The sequence below is a fragment of the Elephas maximus genome, chromosome 16 (assembly GCF_024166365.1).
Source record: "Elephas maximus indicus isolate mEleMax1 chromosome 16, mEleMax1 primary haplotype, whole genome shotgun sequence".
Taxonomy (NCBI): domain Eukaryota; kingdom Metazoa; phylum Chordata; class Mammalia; order Proboscidea; family Elephantidae; genus Elephas; species Elephas maximus.
Genome location: NC_064834.1, coordinates 68,805,552 through 68,826,694, shown reverse-complemented (window position 1 = coordinate 68,826,694; position 21,143 = coordinate 68,805,552).

Sequence of the window (21,143 nt, the reverse complement as noted above, 5' to 3'; positions counted from 1 at the left end):
GGATGCCCTGTGGTTACCAAAATCCACGGATGCTCAAGTCTTTTTATATAAAATGGTGTAGTATTTGCGTATAACCTGCACACATCCTCCCAAACCAAAAAACCAAACCCAGTGCCATCGAGTCGATTCCAACTCATAGCGACTCTACAGGACAGAGTAGAACTGCCCCATAGAGTTTCCAAGGAGGGCCTGGCCGATTCAAACTGCTGACCCTTTGGTTAACAGCCGTAGCACTTAACCACTACGCCACCAGGGTTTCCCACATCCTCCCATTTACTTTAAATCATCTCTAGATTACTTATAATACCTAATACAATGTAAATGCTATGTAAATAGTTGTTATACTATATTGTTTAGGGAATAATGAGAAGAAAAAGTCTGTACATGTTCAGTACAGAGACAACCATCATAGGGCACACACAACACAGGTAGAGAGGGAACGAGGCGCCAGGTGAACAATGCTCAAACAAGGAGTGCTGGAGAGAACCAAGCATCTGTGAAATGGCAGGAGGCTACAGCGGGGGATGCCCACACATCGCTTCATTTGTGTGCATTCAGCGTAGTGCTCAGCTTTACTTCTTCAACTTTGTTCCCCTGAATATCTTTGATCTGCAGCCGATTGAATCCACAGATGCAGAACCAGTAGATACAGAGGGCAGACTGGACAGAAGTAGCTCTGGTAGTGCAGTAGTTAAATGCTTGGTTGTTAACTGAAAGGTTGGCAGTTCCTACCCACCGGCTGCTTTGTGGGAGAAAGATGTGGCAGTCTGCTTCCGTAAAGATTGACAGCCTTGGAAACCCTGCGGGCAGTTCTACTCTGTCCTGTGTGGTCGCTATGAGTCAGAATCCACTCGATGGCAACGGGTTTGGTTTGGTTTTATATATATGTGTATATATGTGTGTGTATGTGTATTCATTTGTTTCTAAAAAAAATATTAAGCATATGACTATTTAGAAAAATTTTGCCACCCAAAAGCATCGCACTCTGGGAAGCACTGTTCTGAAGTATTCAAACGCGGAGTCACTTTAGAAAGAAAGGCAAGAGGCTCAGGCACTGAAGCCTGGACAAGCCCACGTGACCGGGGTGCATCTCACTGCTGCTGCCTGTTCGTGGATTGGCATCTCCTTCTCTTTTTCTGTTCCTGTCTGTCCTGCTTATCCCAGCCTTCCTTCCAACAATCACATCTTCCTTTCCTTCAATCTCTTACGCTGACATACTTTGACAGGATTACACATCACCCTTGTTTAAAAATAAAAGGTATGGCATGTTCACATAGCCCAGGACCACATGGCCAAAAACCTTGTTTCACTTTTGAGAAAAGGATCCCCATATTGTACTCAACTTTCCATTCCTCCCTGCAATTACATGTTAATTATTTGTGGCCATCAAAATGTTGGAGACCTGATACTATGTTTTTAAATTGTAGTTAAGACTTCTTTTCAGCATAGATAAATTGAAATAATAAATTGGAGAAAAATTTTTTTATACAATGAGAAGAAATGCATCTTGTTCACAATAAAATTCAAGACTGTATTTTATCACGTGGACAATTGCTCAACACCCCATTTCACTTAATTTGAGTACATAGAAAACTGTGGCTGAATTTATAAACAGGACATTTTCCAGATACTAATATAGAAAAAATAGAGATGAATATTGTTTATTCCCCTTTTAGTTTTCTCAATTCCATCTAGAAAACAGTTACACAATAAAACAGGAATTTTTTGTTCTGACTATTTTGAAAACAAGCATTGGACCTGAAAGATATATTTAAAAAATATGTTTTTGGTTTTGTTTTTTTTTAAAGTGGTTTTAAGGTGTTTTAGGTGCTCTGGCAGTCCAGTGGTTAACGCATTCGCCTGTTAACCAGAAGGTCAGCAGTTTGAATCCATCGGCCACTCCTTGGAAACCTGTGGGACAGTTCTACTCTGTCCTATAGTGTCACTACGAGTCAGAATTGGCACAATGGCAACCAGTTAATGGGTTTAAGGTGCTCAAAACTGAACATTTAATTTCTGTTTAGCAAATTCACTGACATTTTGATGATTTGATACTTAATACTGGAGGTTTTATTAAGATACAAAGATTCTGTTTTAGATAGTCCTTAAATAAAATTCTGCTCGTTAAAAAAAAAAAAACCTGACTTAGTGAAAAGACGACTGGCTCTATCTGCTCTGGCCCTCAGTTCCCCCATTTGTAAAAGGACTGGGACAAATGAGGAAATATCTAAGCCCCCTTCCATCTCCAAAAGTTTATGACTCTGAAATCCTGTATTTTCCAGAGAAATGAAATATTGCCTTTTAGTGTTTATCAGATAACTAAAGAAGCAAACACAAGCTAAAATGTTAACCAAAAAAAAGTGTATATATACTCCTTAAAAAAGCTTATTAATAAATTACCTACCTAAATATTTGTGCATTTATAATTTCCTACCTTAAAATGATCTCCAAGTCCAGTGACTAGCCTAGTGAAATGTCATTTTTTTTATATTTGTCATTAAAAATAAAACAAGTATTCGGTGCCTTCATGTACCAACATTACATGCCTTGAAGAAAAAAATCAGTGAGTTAAATTCTAGCCATGTCATATGTCCTATTTCAGGGCTTGATTCCAGCCTGGGACAGGGACATATAAGGCTACATATCTAAAAAATAATTTTTTTTTGCAACTGTGTCTGTTTTAACGTTGACATAACCATTTTACATACTCCTTAAACTAAAAAAATCTAAACCCCCCAAACACCAAACCAGTTGCTGTCACATCAAATCTGACTCATGGCAACCCCATGTACGACGTCAGAGTGAAATTGTGCTCCCTAGGGTTCTCAGTGGCTGATTTTTTGGAAGCACCTTGCCAGGCCTTTCTTCCGAGCAGTCTCTGGGTGGAATTGAACTGCCAACATTTTGCCAAGCTGTGAACGCATTAACCATTTGCTCCATGCAGGAACTCCAAACTAAAAAATCTTATCTAGATAAAATACAAACTATGTCTAAGAGGTTTACCATGAACACACGCTGAGAGGGAAACAAGAAGTTTCATTATTTGAGCTGAGAAAGGGCAGCCAAGTTGATGAGTTCTAATTAAGGTTGGGGTCTATCGTGAGACTGGAGGGGGTTGAGGTGGGATGTTAGGGAGGGCCGTAGGATTCCCTTTGGGCTCAAGCTGGGGCCTCTAATTTTCTCTTTTAAGGTTATTGCTAAAAGAGATTAAAAAAAGAAAAACCCATTGCTGTCAAGTTGATTCTGACTCATATCTACCCTGTAGGACAGAGTAGAGCTACCCCATAGGGTTTCCAAGGATGTAATCTTTACAGAATCAGACTACCACATCTTTTCCTGCAGGGGAGCTGGCGAATTCAAACCATCGACCTTCCGGTTAGCAGCTGAGTGCTTAACCCGTGCATCACCAGGGCTCCTTTCTAAAAGAGATTGAACAGTTATCCTATTCATTTTGTGTTATCAGTACTAGTTTGTTAAATGTAATCATCTAAAATATATTAAAATTTAGGACCACTATTATCTGTGGCGAAGTGATTAAGATCTCGGCTGCTAACCAAAAGGTTGGCAGTTTGAATCCACCAGCTGCTCCTTGGAAACCCTGTGGGGCATTTCTACTCTGTCCAATAGGGTCGCTATGACTCGGAATCAACTTGACAGCAATAGGTTGGGTTTGGTTTGGTATACTCCTCTGTCAGTTTGTCACACTGTGGTGGCTTGCCTGTTGACATGATGCTGGAAACTATGCCATCAGTATTTCAAATACAAGCAGGATCACCCATGGTGGATGGTTTTCAGTGGAGCTTCCAGACTAAGAAGAAAGATCTGGAGATCTGCCTTTGAAAATTAGCCAATGACAATGCTATGGACCACAACAGAATATTGCCTCACATGCGTATGAAAGCTGGGCAATGAATAAGGAAGACTGAAGAAAAACTGGTGCCTTTGAATTATGGTGTTGGTGAAGCATATGGAATACACCATTGATTGCCAGAAGAACAAATAAATCTGTCTTGGAAGAAGTACAGCCAGAATGCTCCTTAGAAGGGAGGATGATGAGATTTCGTCTCACATACTTCAGACATGTTGTCAGGAGGGACTAGTCCCTGAAGAGGGACATCATGCTTGGTAAAGTAGAAGGTCAGTGAAAAAGAGGAAGACCCTCAAGGAGATGGATTGACACAGTGGCTGTAACAATGGACTTAAGTGTAACCATGATCATGAGGATGGTGCAGGACAGGGCAGTGTTTTGTTCTGTTGTACATAGGGCCTCTACGAGCCGAAACCAACTTGATGGCATCTAACAACAACAGCATAGTGCTGGAAGGTGAACTCCCTAGGTTGGAAGGCATTCAAAATGCATTGGCTGCAACAGTGAACTTGAGCATAACAAGGATCATGAAGAGGTCATAGGACCAGGCAATATTTCATTCTATTGTACACGGGATCACCCTGAGTTGGAGCCAACTCGATGGCAACTAACAAGAACAACAAACTTTAGGAAACCTGATTTTGCCATTTCTTCACCTTTTGATGTATTCAGAAGCCTCAAGATGCTCTTAATATACTTGAATGTGGCTTTACTACTGGTTTCTGAATGGCTACATATCAGTGACCACTAGAATCTAAGCTCTCTGAGAGCTGAGATTTTTGTCTATTTTGCTCCCTGCTGTATCCCCAGTGCCTAAAATAGTGCCTGGTACACAGTAGACACTCAATCAGAATGTAACGAATAAATTAATGCGTGAAGGGAATGAGTACATTTGTGTTCTCAAAATGTCCATTCTTAAGAGCAAGAGGAGACTTTGGGGAAACCTACAGTGATACACTGATAAATGACGCCATCTTCCTAGTCATTTTATAGGATGTCTCAAAATTGCATTCTGATCTTATCTTTAAACCCATCAAAAAGTGAATTAGCAAATACCCAATAAAACTAGGCAGCAGTAGTAGATAGCCCAAGTAAATGAGGATGCAATTACTATTTTTCCTTAGTTAACAAATTAACTCTCCAGCTCTCCCTCACTCAAGGCTGTCTATAGCAGGCATAGAAGAATGGGACTGAATCCAAAAGAAAGCCAGAGGCTCCAGAACAAGAATACCTGCTCTAGGGCATGACAACTGAGTCTTGTTCCCCAGTTGCCAAAGTGTCATATGTGGTCTGTGCTTCTTATGCCTTAAAGCGAACCTGCTGAATGATCAGAGTCAGTATGTCAAACCCTAGTACCTAGGACCGTGACTTCGCCCTGGGGGTCAAGACTTTGCTGAATTTCTTCAAATGATAAAGAAAGCACTTCTCATAGTGTTCAGAGAAAACATAAATCAACTTTAAAAATTAGGTGGAAAATAGACTCAAGAGGTAGATAACGTTGTTGTTGTTAGGTACCGTCAAGTCAGTTCCGACTCATAGCGACCCCATGCACAACAGAACGAAACACTGCCCGGTCCTGTGCCATCCTTACAATCGTTGTTATGCTTCAGCTCATTGTTGCAGCCACTGTGTCAATCCACCTTGTTGAGGGTCTTCCTCTTTTCCGCTGACCCTGTACTCTGTCAAGCGTGATGTCCTTCTCCAGGGATTGATCCCTCCTGACAATATGTCCAAAGTATGTAAGACGCAGTCTCGCCATCCTTGCCTCTAAGGAACATTCTGGCCACACTTCTTCCAAGACAGATTTGTTCCTTCTTTTGGCAGTCCATGGTGTATTCAATAGTCTTCACCAACACCACAATTCAAAGAAGTCAACTCTTCTTCTGTCTTCTTATTCATTGTCCAGCTTTCACATGCATATGATGCGATTGAAAATACCATGGCTTGGGTCAGGCACACCTTAGTATTCAGGGTGACATCTTTGCTCTTCAACACTTTGAAGAGGTCCTTTGCAGCAGATTTTCCCAGTGCAATGTGTCTTTTGATTTCTTGACTGCTGCTTCCATGGGTGTTGATTGTGGATCCAAGTAAAATGAAATCCTTGACAACTTCAATCTTTTCTCTGTTTATCATGATGTTGCTCATTGATCCAGTTGTGAGGATTTTTGTTTTCTTTATGTTGAGGTGTAATCCATACTGAAGGCTGTGGTCTTTGATCTTCACTAGTAAGTGCTTCAAGTCCTCTTCACTTTCAGCAAGCAAGGTTGTGTTATCCGCGTAACGCAGGTTGTTGATGAGTCTTCGTCCAATCCTGATGCCCCGTTCTTCTTCATATAGTCCGGCTTCTCGGATTATTTGTTCAGCATATAGATTAAATAGGTATGGTGAAAGAATACAATCCTGACGCACAACTTTCCTGACTTTAAAGCGATCAGTATCCCCTCGTTCTGTCTGAACAAGTGGCTCTTGATCTGTGTAAAGGTTCCTCATGAGCACAATTAAGTGTTTTGGAATTCCCATTCTTCATAGTGTTATCCATAGTTTGTTATGATCCACACAGTCGAATGCCTTTGCATAGTCAGTAAAAAGCAGGTAAACATCCTTCTGGTATCCTCTGCTTTCAGCCAGGATCCATCTGACATCAGCAATGATATCCCTGGTTCCACATCCTTTTCTGAAACCGGCCTGAATTTCTGGCAGTTCCCTGTCGATATACTGCTGCAGCCATTTTTGAACGATCTTTAGCAAAATTTTGCTTGCGTGTGATATTAATGATATTGTTCTATAATTTCCACATTTGGTTGGATCACCTTTCTTGAGAATAGGCATAAATATGGATCTCTTCCAGTCAGTTGGCCAGGAAGCTGTCTTCCAAGTTTCTTGGCATAGACGAGTGTCTGTCAGTTTGTCATACTGTAGGGGCTTGTGTGTTGCTGTGATGCTGGAAGCTATGCCACCGGTATTCAGATACCAGTAGGGTCACCCGTGGAGGACAGGTTTCAGCTGAGCTTCCAGACTAAGACAGACTAGGAAGAAGGACCCGAAGTCTACTTCTGAAAAGCATTAGCCAGTGAAAACCTTATGACTAGCAGCGGAACATTGTCTGATATAGTGCTGGAAGATGAACCCCCCAGGTTGGAAGGCACTCAAAAGATGGCTGGGGAAGAGCTGCAAACATCCATTAATAATCGGAACTTGGAATGCACGAAGTATGAATCTAGGAAAATTGGAAATCATCAAAAATGAAATGGAACGCATAAACATTGATATCCTAGGCATTAGTGAGCTGAAATGTGCTGGTATTGGCCATTCTGAATCATAGACAATGTAGCATACTACTTAGTTAAAGCAGAGTTGGATCATGGCTCAAGCACGGACTCTGGAGTCCGATTGCCTCGGTTTTGACCTTGACTCTGCCACTTATAGCTGTGAGACCTTGCAAATATTTTTTAATCTTTCTGAGCCTTGGTTTCACCATCGGTGAAATGGGATAAGGATTCTGTAGTACCAGCGATACAGGTTTGCTTTGGATGAAATAAGACAACGTGTATGAAGTGTTTGGTATGGTGTTTTTTACATAGTAAGTACTTAATAAATATTTACTGGTATTATAATTAATCGAGCAAGAGGAGTGATAGCAGAAAAAACTCTGGACAAGAAATCTGGAGAACCTCCCAGACCACTGATCCCCAAAACATGCACTCCCCAATAAACCTCTGGCACCCTCCGTCTGAGAGTCTGATTCTTAAGGACATGACCTGGGACAGCTTTCCACAGAGCACGAATTCAGGAGCCGCTCTTAAGAATGAGTGAATAAATGAATGAGTGCATAAATAAAATAGATTGGAAAAGGTTGACCATTTTATGTCCCCTTTGGAGACTTGATAATTATAGTAATAGGTAATAATTACAAGGTGCTCATTTTGCTTTAGGCTCTGTTTAAGGACTTTGTATATATCAAGTAATCCTCACAACTATCCTAAGAGATATGTCTTATTTCTAGCTCCATTTTACAGATGAGGAAACTGAGGCACAGGAAGATTAAGCGATTTTTCCAGATCAAACATTTAGTGAGTGGTTGAGTCAGGAGTCAAATCAAAGCAAGGCCTCTTAAATCCACATTCCTAACCACTCTGGTATATTGCCTCTGAGACTCCTGTAAATAAACTTCTTTAGTTCTCTTTAGCCCAGTGTTCTCAAACTGACTTGACCGTAATATTCCAATCAATATCTCTAGAACATTATTTGGGAAACACTTGAAGTAGTTCCTTATAAGTCAAAATTTATGACTCTATAAATAGGAAAATGAGTTTTAATTGAGATTGTTCTCCTAATTTTAGGAGAAAGTTAATATGGATTGGGGTTGAATTCTCAGCTTCCATAGACCATATAACTCACCTATCAAATGAAGGGAGGAGGCAAGATATTTGTCATTTCTTAAAAATGAAACTTAACTTATTGGACTGATACTTGTGACAGGCAAACAAGATAAATTCATTCGAAAAGTACATTGCTAGCAAAACACAGGACAAGCAAGGTCATTAAGTTCATGAGAAAAAGATGTTAAGAAATGCTCAGTACCCATTGCTCTTTCAAATAATGAGTAGAGGAAAACTGGTGTTTAATTATTCCACTATGCAGCTCTCAATTTTATTTTACTAAACTTTTAAGCTGTAAGTTGATATAACTTTTGAACAAAGGAAATATCCTACACTGATGGCTGTAAGGAATCACACGCATATCCATTCTCATAGTCTTCCAAATTTAAAGGTACAATATGAGATATATCACTGGACTACATAATGGATTCTTTGAGTGACTCAATGGATGGCTTGAATTAATAAAAACCTAGGGAAATTATTCTTTAAAACCATGAATTCACAACTACAAAGCCTATTTTTGCTTTGCTATTATTAATACAATAAGAGGTTTGCCTTTGACCCTGGAATCATAAACGTGGAAAACATTAACAGTGTTATATTGACATGTTCTGAGCCTCTCTTTTTCTGTATTAAACTGAGGCTTCTGATAACTTTGGAGGAGTCCCTGTGGCACCAAACAAAGCTAAACAATTCATACAGACCAAGATCAAGGAGGTCTAGTCAACCAAAAGATTCCAGCTCCTCGATAAAAGGAAGGCTGCTTGAAACCACTGGCAATTATTAATGTTTTAAAACTATAATTTAAGAAATTCTTCTTTTAAAAAATAAATGTTAACCTTTTGGAAAATCTGTCTTTTATAATGAGCTATACATCAGGCTTTTCAAAGACATTTCAGATATATGTTGATGAAAATGTCCCTTCATATTATTAACCTAGCCTTTTTCTTTTAACGTGATACATTTAAACTGTCTAAAAATCAATGGAACAATCAAAAATAAATAAAACAAACTCATTGCCATCCAGTCTATTCCAACTCATGGCGACCCCATGTTTTACAAAGTAGGGCTGCTTTATAGGATTTTCTTAGTTGTAATCTTTATGGAAGCAATCACCAGGCCTTTCTTTCACAGCACTGCTGGGGGGTTCAAACCGCCAACCTTTTGGCTAGTAGTCAAGTGCAAACCATTTGAGCCATTTTGATGTAATGGTACCACATCAAACCAAAACCAAACCCATTACAATTGAGCTGATTCTGACTCATGGTGACCCCATGTATTACAGGGTAGAATGGTTCTATAGAGTTGTCTTGGTTGTAATCTTTATGAAAGCAGATGCTAGGCCTTTATTCTGCAGTGCAGCTGGGTGGGTTTGAGCTGCCAACTTTAGATTAATTTATTGTTGTTGTTGTTAGGTGCCAATGAGTCGATTTCAACTCCTACTGACCCCTGTGGCGGAGTAGAGCTGCCCCATAGAGTTTTCTAGGCTGTAATCTTTGTGGGAGCAGATTACCAGGTCTTTCTCCTGCAGAGCTGCTGGACTGCTTGGGTTCGAACTGCCAACCTTTTGGTTAGCAGCAGCAGCCAAGGGCAAACTGTTTGGGCCACCCAGGGACATTATTATACTAAAATAAGTAGCCTTTTAAAATGTTATAATTTCCCTAGAAGTATTTAACACTTAAGGTTGAATTTTGGCCACACTGCAAACGGGATTTTGGTCTTTTGGGGGATCTCTGGTGGCACAGTGGTTAAAGCACTCAGTTGCTAACTGAAAGGTGGGCAGCTCAAACCCTCCACCAGCTCTATAGGAAAAAGATGTGGCAGTCTGCTTCCATAAAGATTTTAGCCTTGGAAACACTATGGGCAATACTGCTCAGTCCTACAGAGTCTCTGTGAGTTGGAATCGGCTTTGACACAGTGGGTTTGTTTTGTTTTGTTTTAAGATCATCAGTTAGACCCTGCAGTAATAGAATGGCTATTCGTTAGGACGTGGGAGTTTTGCAGGGCTACTCTGTAACACTGCAGCAGGAAAACTGGGTGTCATGGTGCCGAAGGCAATGGAAGACACAGTGCTCTCTTTCTCTTGCTTTTCAATCTAAACAGGCCAATAGCTATGGATCAGGGTTGGGATGGAATACACTCCAGAGATAGGTATAAAAAAAGAGGAGTAGCTAGGAAGCAATTGTCACTAGTCATCCAGTCGTGATACCCCAAGCAGGTTATTCAACACTAGCTTTTCCCAAATAGGATGAAGTATTCAACACAGTTGCCGTTGAGTCGATTACAACTCATGACGAACCCGTGTGTGCAGAGTTGAATTGTGCTCCATAGGGTTTTCAAGGCTGTGATCTTTTGGAAGCAGATCACCAGCCTGTTTTCGTAGTGCCTCTGGGTAGATTCAAACCACCAAACTTAAGGCTAGTAGTCAAGCATTAAGCCATTATACCATCTTTAAAAACAAAATGACCTGGCTCCTTTTTACCACCTTTTGTATGTTGAAAGACATTTCTCAGTTTATTTTTGGTTTAAACAATTAGTGTTCAATATCCCTATGGAAAACCCAGTTTTCCTTTAGATTTTAAGTTTAGCTCCCAAATTTCACTATTTAGAAGTCCAGCAAATATTACAAAACCCACTGCTGTCAAGTCAATTCCAACTCGTAGTGACCCTGTGGAACAGAGTAGAACTATCCCATAGAGTTTCCAAGACTTTAAATCCTTACGAAAGCAGACTGCCTCATCTTTTTCCCACAGAGCTGCCCTTATTTTGGTTAGCAGCTGTCATGGATTGAATTATGTCCCCTTAAAAATCTGTGTATCAACTTGGTTAGGCCATGTGTGGTTGTTCTCCATTTTGTGATTGTACTTTTATGTTGAGAGGATTAAGGTGGGATTGTAACACCACCCTTACTCAGGTCACCTCCCTGATTCAAGGTAAAGGGAGTTTCCCTGGGGTGTGGCCTGCACCACCTTTTATCTCTCAAGAGATGAAGGAAAGGGAAGCAAGCAGAGAGTGGGGAACCTCATACCACCAAGAAAGCAGCACCAGGAGCAGAACGCATCCCTTGGACGCAGGGTCCCTGCGCCTGAGAAGCTCCTCAACCAGGGGAAGATTGAGGATAAGGACCTTCATGTATCTAGCACATTAAAATTACAGGCACAATGACACTGAGGTTCTCTTAAGTGGCCTCAAATTTTATACGAGTTAAGTAGATTTAAATTTAAAATCTTAAGTCTAAATAAGATGACTAACCATCTTCAACTATGGGGTCCCAGGATATGGGACTTTAAGCTTCAAAGTCAGGATTATTGTTGTTGCTATTAGGTGCCGTCAAGTCAGCTCTGACTCATAGCCACCATACGTACAACAGAACAAAACACCGCTGAGTCCTGCACCATTCTCACAATTGCTGCCGTGCCTAAGCCCACTGTTGCAGCCACTGTGTCAATCTATTTCTTTGAGGGTCTTCCTCTTTTTCACAGACCGTCCACCCTACAAAGCATAACGTCCTTCTCCAGGAACTGATCCCTCCTCATAACATGTCCAAAGTATGTGAGACGCAGTCTCACCATCCTTGGTTCTAAGGAGCACTCTGGTAGCACTTCTTCCAAGACAGATTTGTCTGTTCTTCTGGCAGTCCATGGCATATTCAGTGTTCTTCCCCAACACCACAATTCAAGGGCATCGATTCTTCTTCGGTCTTCCATATTCATCGTCCAGCTTTTGCATGCATAAGAGGTGATTGAAAACACCATGGCTTGGGTCAAGCACACCTTAGTCGTCAAGGTGACTTCTTTGCTTTTCAACATTTGAAGAGGTCTTTTGCAGCAGATTTGCCCAATGCAATGTGTCTGTTGATTTCTTGATTGCTGCTTCTATGGGTGTTGATAATAGACTCAAGTAAAATGAAATCCTTGACAACTTCAATCTTTTCTCCATTTATCATGATGTTGCTAATTGGTCCAGTTGTGAGGATTTTGTTTTCTTTATGTTGAGGTGTAATCCATACTGAAGGCTGTGGTCTTTGATATTCATCAGTAAGTGCTTCAAGTTCTCTTCACTTTAAGCAAGCAATGTTGTGTCATCCACATATCACAGATTTTTAATCTTAAAAATCTTAATCTTACTCTAATCCTGATGCCCAGTTCTTCTTCATATAGACCAGCTTCTCAAATTATTGGCTCAGCATACAGATTAAAGAAATGTGGTAAAATGATACAACCCTGACACACACCTTTCCTGACTTTAAACCAATCAGTATCACTTTGTTCTGTTTGAAGGACTGCCTCTTGGTCTATGTACAGGTTCCTCATGAGCACAATTAAGTGTTCTGGAATTCCCATTCTTCGCAGTGGTATCTATAATTTGTTATGATCCACACAGTTGAATGCCTTTCACGGTCAATAAATCACAGGAAAACATCCTTCTGGTATTCTCTGCTTTCAGCCAGGATCCATCTGACATCAGCTATGATATCCCTGGTTCCATGTCCTCTCCTGAATCCGGCTTGAATTTCTGGCAGTTCCCTGTCGTTATACTTGAGTGTGATATTAATGATCTTGTTTGATAATTTCTGCAGTCGGTTGGATCACCTTTTTTGTAGCCCTAGTGGGGCAGTGTTTGGCTGCTAACCAAAAGGTTGGCAGTTTGAATCCACCAGCCGCTCCTTGGAAACCCTACGCGGCAGTTCTACTCCGTCCTGTAGGATAGCTACGAGTCAGAATTGATTCAATAGCAATAGGTTTGGTTTTTCAAAACCAGGATAGTCCTGAGCAAATAGGACAAGCTGGTCACGATAAATCAAAATCACACAATTACATATTTTCAATTGAATGCCGTTCCAACGAGGAGGCCCGGTTGCACAGTGGTTAAGCACTTGGCTGCTAACTGAAAAGGTTGGCAGTTCAAACTCACCAGCTGCTCCAAGGAAGAAAGACCTGGTAATCTGCTCTCATAAGGATTACAGCCCAGAAAATCCTATAGGGCAGTTCTACCCTGTCCTATAGGGTCACAATGAGTCGTAATTGACTTGATAGAAATGGTTTGGGTCATTCCAGTAGACCAAGTACATGAAATAACAAATATGAACATATTCCTTCTTAACTCTCAAATATTAATACTTAAATAATAATTATTTCACTTCTTTCTGCACTTAATTCTAAATCTCCCAGGATTGAAAGACCTTTGCCCACTAAAGGAAGCCTGTTACCATCTCAGTTAATTTAGATGACTTGTGAACAGAGCTCTTGGGTGGATGGGGACTGGCTTCTTTCTAACCCCATAACCCCATGGTTCCTGTTAGAAAGCAAGGTCTTGGCACATCATACTACTGAACAGTTTATCAGTTTTGGTTGTAGTTTAGCTTGAGTTTTGGTGCAGTCTTTTTACTGGAGCCATCTGTGGTGGACTTGTCAGTGCAACTCAATTAGATGTCAAGTTCATGTGTGTTTAATACCTGAGACGTTTGAGCACTTCTCAAAAGCTTAAAACACATGCAAAATGTTCACATTTTAGTGAGCTGGCTAACTAATTGGCCAATTAAGAAAAGTGCCGAAGGCGGGGGATTGAAAGTATGTTGAAAAGAGAAAGTCATTCCATTGTTTATAAATCATAAGATCTTTAATACAATCACATTTGTAATTTGAATTATACAAGATATTTTTATTCCCCAATGTCATTGTATGGTAAAACTTACAACATTCTGGTTTGGCTAATCAATGTGGCTTCAGAAAAACTAGAACTAAACTAAAGCTAAGGAGCCCTGATGGTGCAATGATTAAATGCTGTGCTGCTAACTGAAAGGTTGGCTGTTCAAACCCACCAGCTGCTCTGCTGGAGAAAAGACCTGGGGGTCTGCTCCTATAGAGATTACAGCCTAGGAAACCTCATGGGCTATTCTACTCTGTCCGATAGGGTCACTGAGTTGGAATCAACTCAAAGTCACACAACAACAAAATAAAGTTCTGGGGGGGGAAAAAGCCGAAGTGTTGCAACCATCTTATCTGTTGTGGCAACTAATAATATTAGGCAAAGTTAATGAAAACTATGCTCACTCATCGACTATCTCATTATCGAACGTTTTGCATTTATGCCAATAGTAATAAATCTACTATCTGACTATTTTGTCCATTAATGATGTACGTCTGGCAGTAACGAATGCCAAGGTGTGAGGCAAGAAGAACACTGGTTGTGATAGTTAAGGTTATGTGTCAGCTTGGCTGGGCCATGATTCTCACTGGTTTGGCAGGTATGTAATGATGTAATTTGGCAGTTATATGATGATATAATTTGGCAGTTATGTAATGATGTAGGCATCCTCCATTTCGTGATCTGATGTGGTCATTCTCTGTTTTCACATAATGTCTATTTTGACACAATGACCTGGTCTTTGGGAGCTAACCATGTCGATAAGTGAGAAGTGGGTGTATTCAATTTTCAGCAAATTGCTCATTCGACAAATTCGTTTTTCTAGCAAGTTGATTTTCTCCTCTCCCTTTCTGTATGGCTGTGTAACAAATAAGCATCCACCTACAGGTTTAAGAAGTAAGACAAAAGCTTTCACTAACTCCAAGTTTTTTACTGCACATCCTCTCCATAGTTGAAACAGAAGGAAAACGGTCTCTCAATCAAATACCATGATACATTTGCCACGTGGAGATACGAACCTTCCCACTTGAAAAGTTTTTAAGTTTTAACTGAGGTTATGCACGACAAATTTAATCTCAATGGAAACATTTGTGTGTGTGTGTGTTGTATACTAACTAGAAAGATGGCTTTATTCAGTTGGACATTTTAAAACACTTAGGAAAACAGCTACTTGACATTTAACATTCTTCCCTCTTGAAAACAAATTTATCTTTATAAGGGCTTGAAGTGACAAATACACTGAATGCAAAAGAATCCTTCACAGTGACTTCACATGGTTATCCACCCTGTGCCATTAATGTGTAATAAATAGTTGTTCTAAATATTTGCTCCTAGAGGTCTCTTCTTGAACTTACACATAAGTTATCTAAACAGTTGGGAAAAGATTTATAGTTATGAAGAGGCCTATATGTCAAGGAAAGTTTTATGATATGTTCCATAATAAATTAGCAATAAATGGATACAGGTGACTGTGGAATTTATGACCTTTAATGCTTTAATACCGCGCTAAAGAAAAACTAATTATTAAGGTCCTAAAGGGTAATATACGAATACCATCTACAAATTGTCAAATTAAGCCGTTAGTGCTAGGTATTTGAGGTGAGCGCTTTTTCTGCTGCTCAGCCAGAGAGGAGATAACAAATAAATACAAGACAACTCAATGCCACCAAGTAGTAGAAAAACAACAGTAAGATTTTCCAGCTAAAGCCAAAAATTACCTCTAAAGACTTTTCTTCTGCTTAAAAATAATCATTCTTGTAGCACTTCAGCAAAGTGCTATTCTACAGCCAAAAAATTTTGTTAGGTTATTTTAGCACTCACTGTGTATTTTCCCCAAAATGTCCATGAAAATGTTTGAATACAAGAGGTCCCAGGAAAAGTTGCCTGACTAAAAAAAATCAAATTGAAGCTACTTGCAGGTTTTAGGACCATGTCCTTTCAGTAAGACATTGCAATGTAATGAGCCATCTCTACTTTCATCTTGAGTTTTTCATAAGAAAAAAGAGCTCACTCTTTTCTTCTTAATTTGAACCTCACCAGGAGGTAGATGAGTTTATTTCCTAGCGGGAAGAGGCTATTGTAAAAGTGTGCCTCTAAAGTGATCTTCCTGTTTCCATTCTCTCACCCTTTTAATCCATTCTCCACACTAACTCCAGAATAGTCTTTCTTAAAAAAAAAAAAAAAAAAAAAATCTGATCATATCACATCCCTACTTAAAACTCTTTGATGACTCCAACTGCTTAGTCTCAGTTCCTTAGCAAGGCATTTGATGCCTTTGTGATCTAGCCCCCATCTATCTTTCCAACCACAAGCCCTCCTGGAACCTTCTGCCCGAGCCAGGTAAAATGCTTGGTGTCTGCACCGTTTGTTTTCTCTGCCTGAATACCCTTCCTCCTTATTTTCCTTTTCTTTCAAGGGCCAGCTCAGATGTTTCTTCAAGTGTAAAAATTGCCCTGTCAGAATCAATTGGTCTCCCAGTGTTTCCATGACATTGTTTTATGTCTCTTGCATTACAGTTAATTGTGTGGGTGTCTGTCTTACTAATCACTTGAAAGTGCCAAGAAGCTTTCTGAAGGCTGGAGGTGCACCAAGCGGATCTTACCCAGGGTGGTTTAGAGAGGATGCTGTCATTGAGTGGAAGGTTAGACTAGTTCAGTGGTTTCTGAAGTACACGGGCTGTGGCAGTACCATATGAAGATTTTGGTTAAGAGCTCGGCTGCTAACCAAAAAGGTCGGAGTTGGAATCCACCAGCTGCTTCTTCGAAACCCTATGGCACAGTTCTACTCTGTCCTATAGGGTTGCTATGAGTCAGAATCAACTTGACAGCAACAGGTTTGATTTTTTGGTTGGTTTACTCCTGAATAAGAAAAACAAGGGTAATGAATTAATTACACAGTCATTTATAGTTGATCTATCCATTTTGGAAAGCCTAATCTTTTATTCTGACATATTTCCTTTGAATTATGTGTGTGCATGTTAAACTCTGTTATATAAACCTTTTTTTTAAAAATGTATTTTATGAAATAATGATGACAGTAGATAACTGCTTGTTTTTACTTTTTACTTGGCAAAAATTAAAAAATGACAATTCTAAGTTTGCCTCACCATTTTTTCTAATTTCACCAATCTGTGAAATCTAAAGTTCAAGAACCGCTGGGTCAAATGTCTTTACCAAAAGCCAAAAAGCCAAAACCTCACCACTGAGCCGATTTTGACTCATAGCAGTCCTATAGGACAGAGTAGAACTGCCCCCATAGGGCTTCCAAGGAGTGGCTGGTGGATTCAAACTGCTGATCTTTTGGTTAGCAGCTGAGCTTTTAACCATTAGATTAAATTCCAAATAATTGTTCATTCACTTACTCATTTATTCAGTGCCTACTATTTACAAAGCATGGTCCTAGGCATTATGGTATTCTGCCCTCCAAAAACTAAAAATAAGAGAGGCACAGAAAAGTGAAAAGTGCTGTGAGAAGTATGGAAAATGAGCTGGAAACTGTGAGCACCGAGATTTCAGGTGGAATGAAAGTCTTTGGCTGGACCTTTCTATGGGAAGAGAATCTCACATCAAGACTGATGAGGGCACAGCCTGGAGAAAGGCAAGGATGGTGTCTTAGTCATCTAGTGCTGCTATAACAGAAATACCACAAGTGGATGGCTTTAACAAAGAGAAGTTTATTCTCTCACAGTCTGGTAGGCTAGAAGTCCAAATTCACGGTGCCAGCTCCAAGGGAAGGCTTTCTGTCTCTGTTGGCTCTGGAGGAAGGTCCTTGTCATCAGTCTTCCCTTGGTCTAGGAGCATCGCAGCTCAGGAACTTCGGGTCCAAGGGCCGTGCTCTTCTCCTGGCGCTGCTTTCTTGGTGGTATGAGGTTCCCCTGTCTCTCTGCTCGCTTGTCTTTTATATCTCAAAGAGATTGGCTTAAGACACTATTTAATCTTGTTGATCACATCAATGTAACTGCCACTCATCTATCTTATTTCATCAAAGTGATAGGGTTTAGAACACACAGGGAAATCACATAAAACAGTGGACAATCCCACAATACTGGGACTTATGGCCCAGCTAAGTTGACAGATATTTTGGGGGGACACAATTCAATCCATGACAGATGGTAAAGCTTGGAATGCACATATGCTACACTTGTGCAAGTTTAAATGGACACAGAGAGGACCTAGACAGTGTGTCAGGGGCAATCCTCATAGCACAAAGAGAATGAACGCATTGATCTCTGTACCCTCGTGTAGTTTGGCAATGAAACTTCCACATGATAAGTCTGAAAAAAAAATTGAGTCTGATCACCCAATTATTTAATAAAATTTTTTAAAAAGCTGAATCCTTAAAGTCAATAAAAGTGGTATCTCAATATATGTATTATGGAAGTAAGTTAAGCAAAGGAAAAACAGGAGGAAGAAGGAGAAAAAGAATGTGAAAGAGAAGACAAATCACATAAGCTACCACTGCAAGAATTAGGGAGAGGAAAAAAAAAGCAGAGAAAGGTTGGTGATAGAACAGAGTCAGAAATTCCTCCGTTGAACAGGAGGTTTTATTTTCTGACTTCTTATTGTTACTTACAGCTTTGTTCACTAAATATATAATTAGCTATGAGTTTGAAGGGCCCCAGTGTGTTGACTGCATTTGTTTCAATGTCTACGAAGGTGAAATATCAGTAATCAGGCTCATCATTAAACATGCTAGGTATTTTATCCAATATATTTCCAGGAATTTTAAAGCTTGGTCTATTAGTTTTACCTAAGTGCCAGTGATATGCTCTATCTGTAACAGTAAAATCTTGAAGCTTCATTATTGAGCTAGAAAATTTAAGTAATTTAAAAAATTTGTTCAATAGAATACAGTATTTTTACACATAAAACGCACACCTTCTACGTTTGTTTACCAACCTCTCCTTCCCCGTGTGAGGTATTCTTGTAAGTGCTGCTATGCCAGCTTTGTTTTGGTTTTTACAGCAATAGTAGTGCTTACAAAAATACCTCATGGGGGGAGGGCATGATTGGCAAACATAGAAGCTGCACATTATTTTGCCTAAAAATATGGTAAATGATTAAATTGTCTGGTCCTTACTACTCTTTTCCCCTTAAAGATGTCTAGGTATGTTTCAAATGTGGGTGCTTTTTAACAAATTACTACAAACTTGTTGTTGTTGTTAGTTGCTGTCATGTTGGCTCCCAACTCATGATGACCCCGTGTGCAACAGGATTGGACCACTGTGTTACATGGGGTTTTCACTGGTTGATTTCCAGAAGTAGATCACCAGGCCTTTCTTCCTCGTCTGTATGAGTTTGTGTCTTAGGCTGGGTTCTCTAGAGAAGAAAAACCAGGAAAGTGTATAAATATATACAGAGAGAGATTTATATCAAGGAAACGGCTCCCATGATCGTAGAGGCTGGAACATCCCAAGTCCACAGATCAGGATAGAGGCTTCTCTCAATTCATGTAGCTACAGGGGCTGTCAAATCCAGCATTGGTAGGTTGGAGAGCAGGGCTCTTGCTTACAGCCTGTGAAGACCCACAAATCTCAAGATTGGCAGATAAGCTGATAGTTCAAGTCCCCAGAACCAGAGGTCAGACGAACAGGAGGCAGATGCAGGATCCAGAGAGAACAAAAGCCAGAATGTCTGCTTGTATTTGGCTGTAGGCCACACTCCAGGGAAACGGCCCTTCAACTGATTGGCTACTCACAGCAGATTCCATCACAGGAGTGATCACATACAAGCTCTGAGAATCATGGCCTAGCCAAGTCGACACACAATCTTAACCATCAATGTCTGGAAGTTCTGCTGAAACCTGTTCAACATCATAGCAATGCATAAGCCTCTACCGACAGACGGATGGGATCTGCACAGGACGTGCATTGGCTGGGAATTGAACCCAGGTCTTATGGAAAGTAAGAATTCTACCACTGAACCACCATTGTCCTCAGAACAAACTTAGCTGCTTAAAAAAAAACACATTTATTATCTTAATGGTTTAGGAGTCTGGGCTTAGCTTATCTGGGTTATTTGCTAAGGGTTTTACAAGGCTGCAATCCCGGTGTTGGCTGGGCTACTTTCTCATCTGGAGGCTTGACTGAGGAGGAATTTGCTTCCAATCTCATTTAGATTGTTGATAGAAATAATTTCTTTATGGCTTTATGGCTGAAGCCCTCAGTTCCTAGAGGTCACCCACAGTTCCCTGCCATATGGACCTCTCCAAAGGCAGTTCACAACATGGCAGCAGGAGAGTAAGAGCCAGAGCTAACAAGACAGAGTCTTATATATTGTAATGTAATCACTAGAGTGACATCCTGTCACTGTTGCCACGTTTGGGGATGGATTACCCAATAAGCAAGGTAAACATGGGTTAAGGGCATGAATAAAACAGGGGCTGCAGTTGTTCAAAGCAAAGACCCATAAATGCCAAGCAGACAGGACACGAGGAAAAGCGAGCACCGTAGCAGAAGGGAACTGGCAAGACGCTAAATGAAATTGATACCATTTTATAAATTTCGTATACCATAACAATTACATTTTCTCTTTCATTTTGTACCTATCAGTTACAACCTCAGATTCAGTTCTGTCTTGTCGACGACGTAAGAATGAACCAGCAGCACTATAATCATGTGACTTATGATGTATCTGGTTGTTATAGATTGAATTGTGTCCTCTCAAAATGGATGTGAACGTGGCTAGGCCATGATTCCCAGTATTGTGTGATGGTTCACCATTTTGTCATCTGATATGACTTTCCTATGTGTTGTAAATCCTGCCTCAATGATGTTAATGAGGCATTATTAGTGGCAGTTATGTTAATAAGGCAGGACTCACTCTATAAGATTAGGTTGTGTCTTAATTCAGTCTCTTTTGAGATATAAAAGAGAGAAGCTAGGAGAGAGACAGGCGGACCTCATACCACCAAGAAACAAGAGTCAGGAGAAAAGTGCATCCGCTGAACCCAGGGTCCCTGGGCTGAGACGCTCCTGGTCCAGGGGAAGATTGATAACAAGGACCTTCTTCCAGAACAGACAGAGAAAGCCTGAATTTGGACTTCTAGCCTACTAGACTGTGAGAAGATAAACTTCTGTTTGCTGAAGTCATCCACTTGTGGTGTTTCTATTATAGTAGCACTAGATTTTTTTTTTTTTTTTTAGATAACAAAGACACTGGTCCTGTGCAAAGCAAAACAACATGTATCTTCAGATTGAGCATAACCTTTTATTTGTATCATGCTCTTTGCAATCACTCTAAACCCCATTG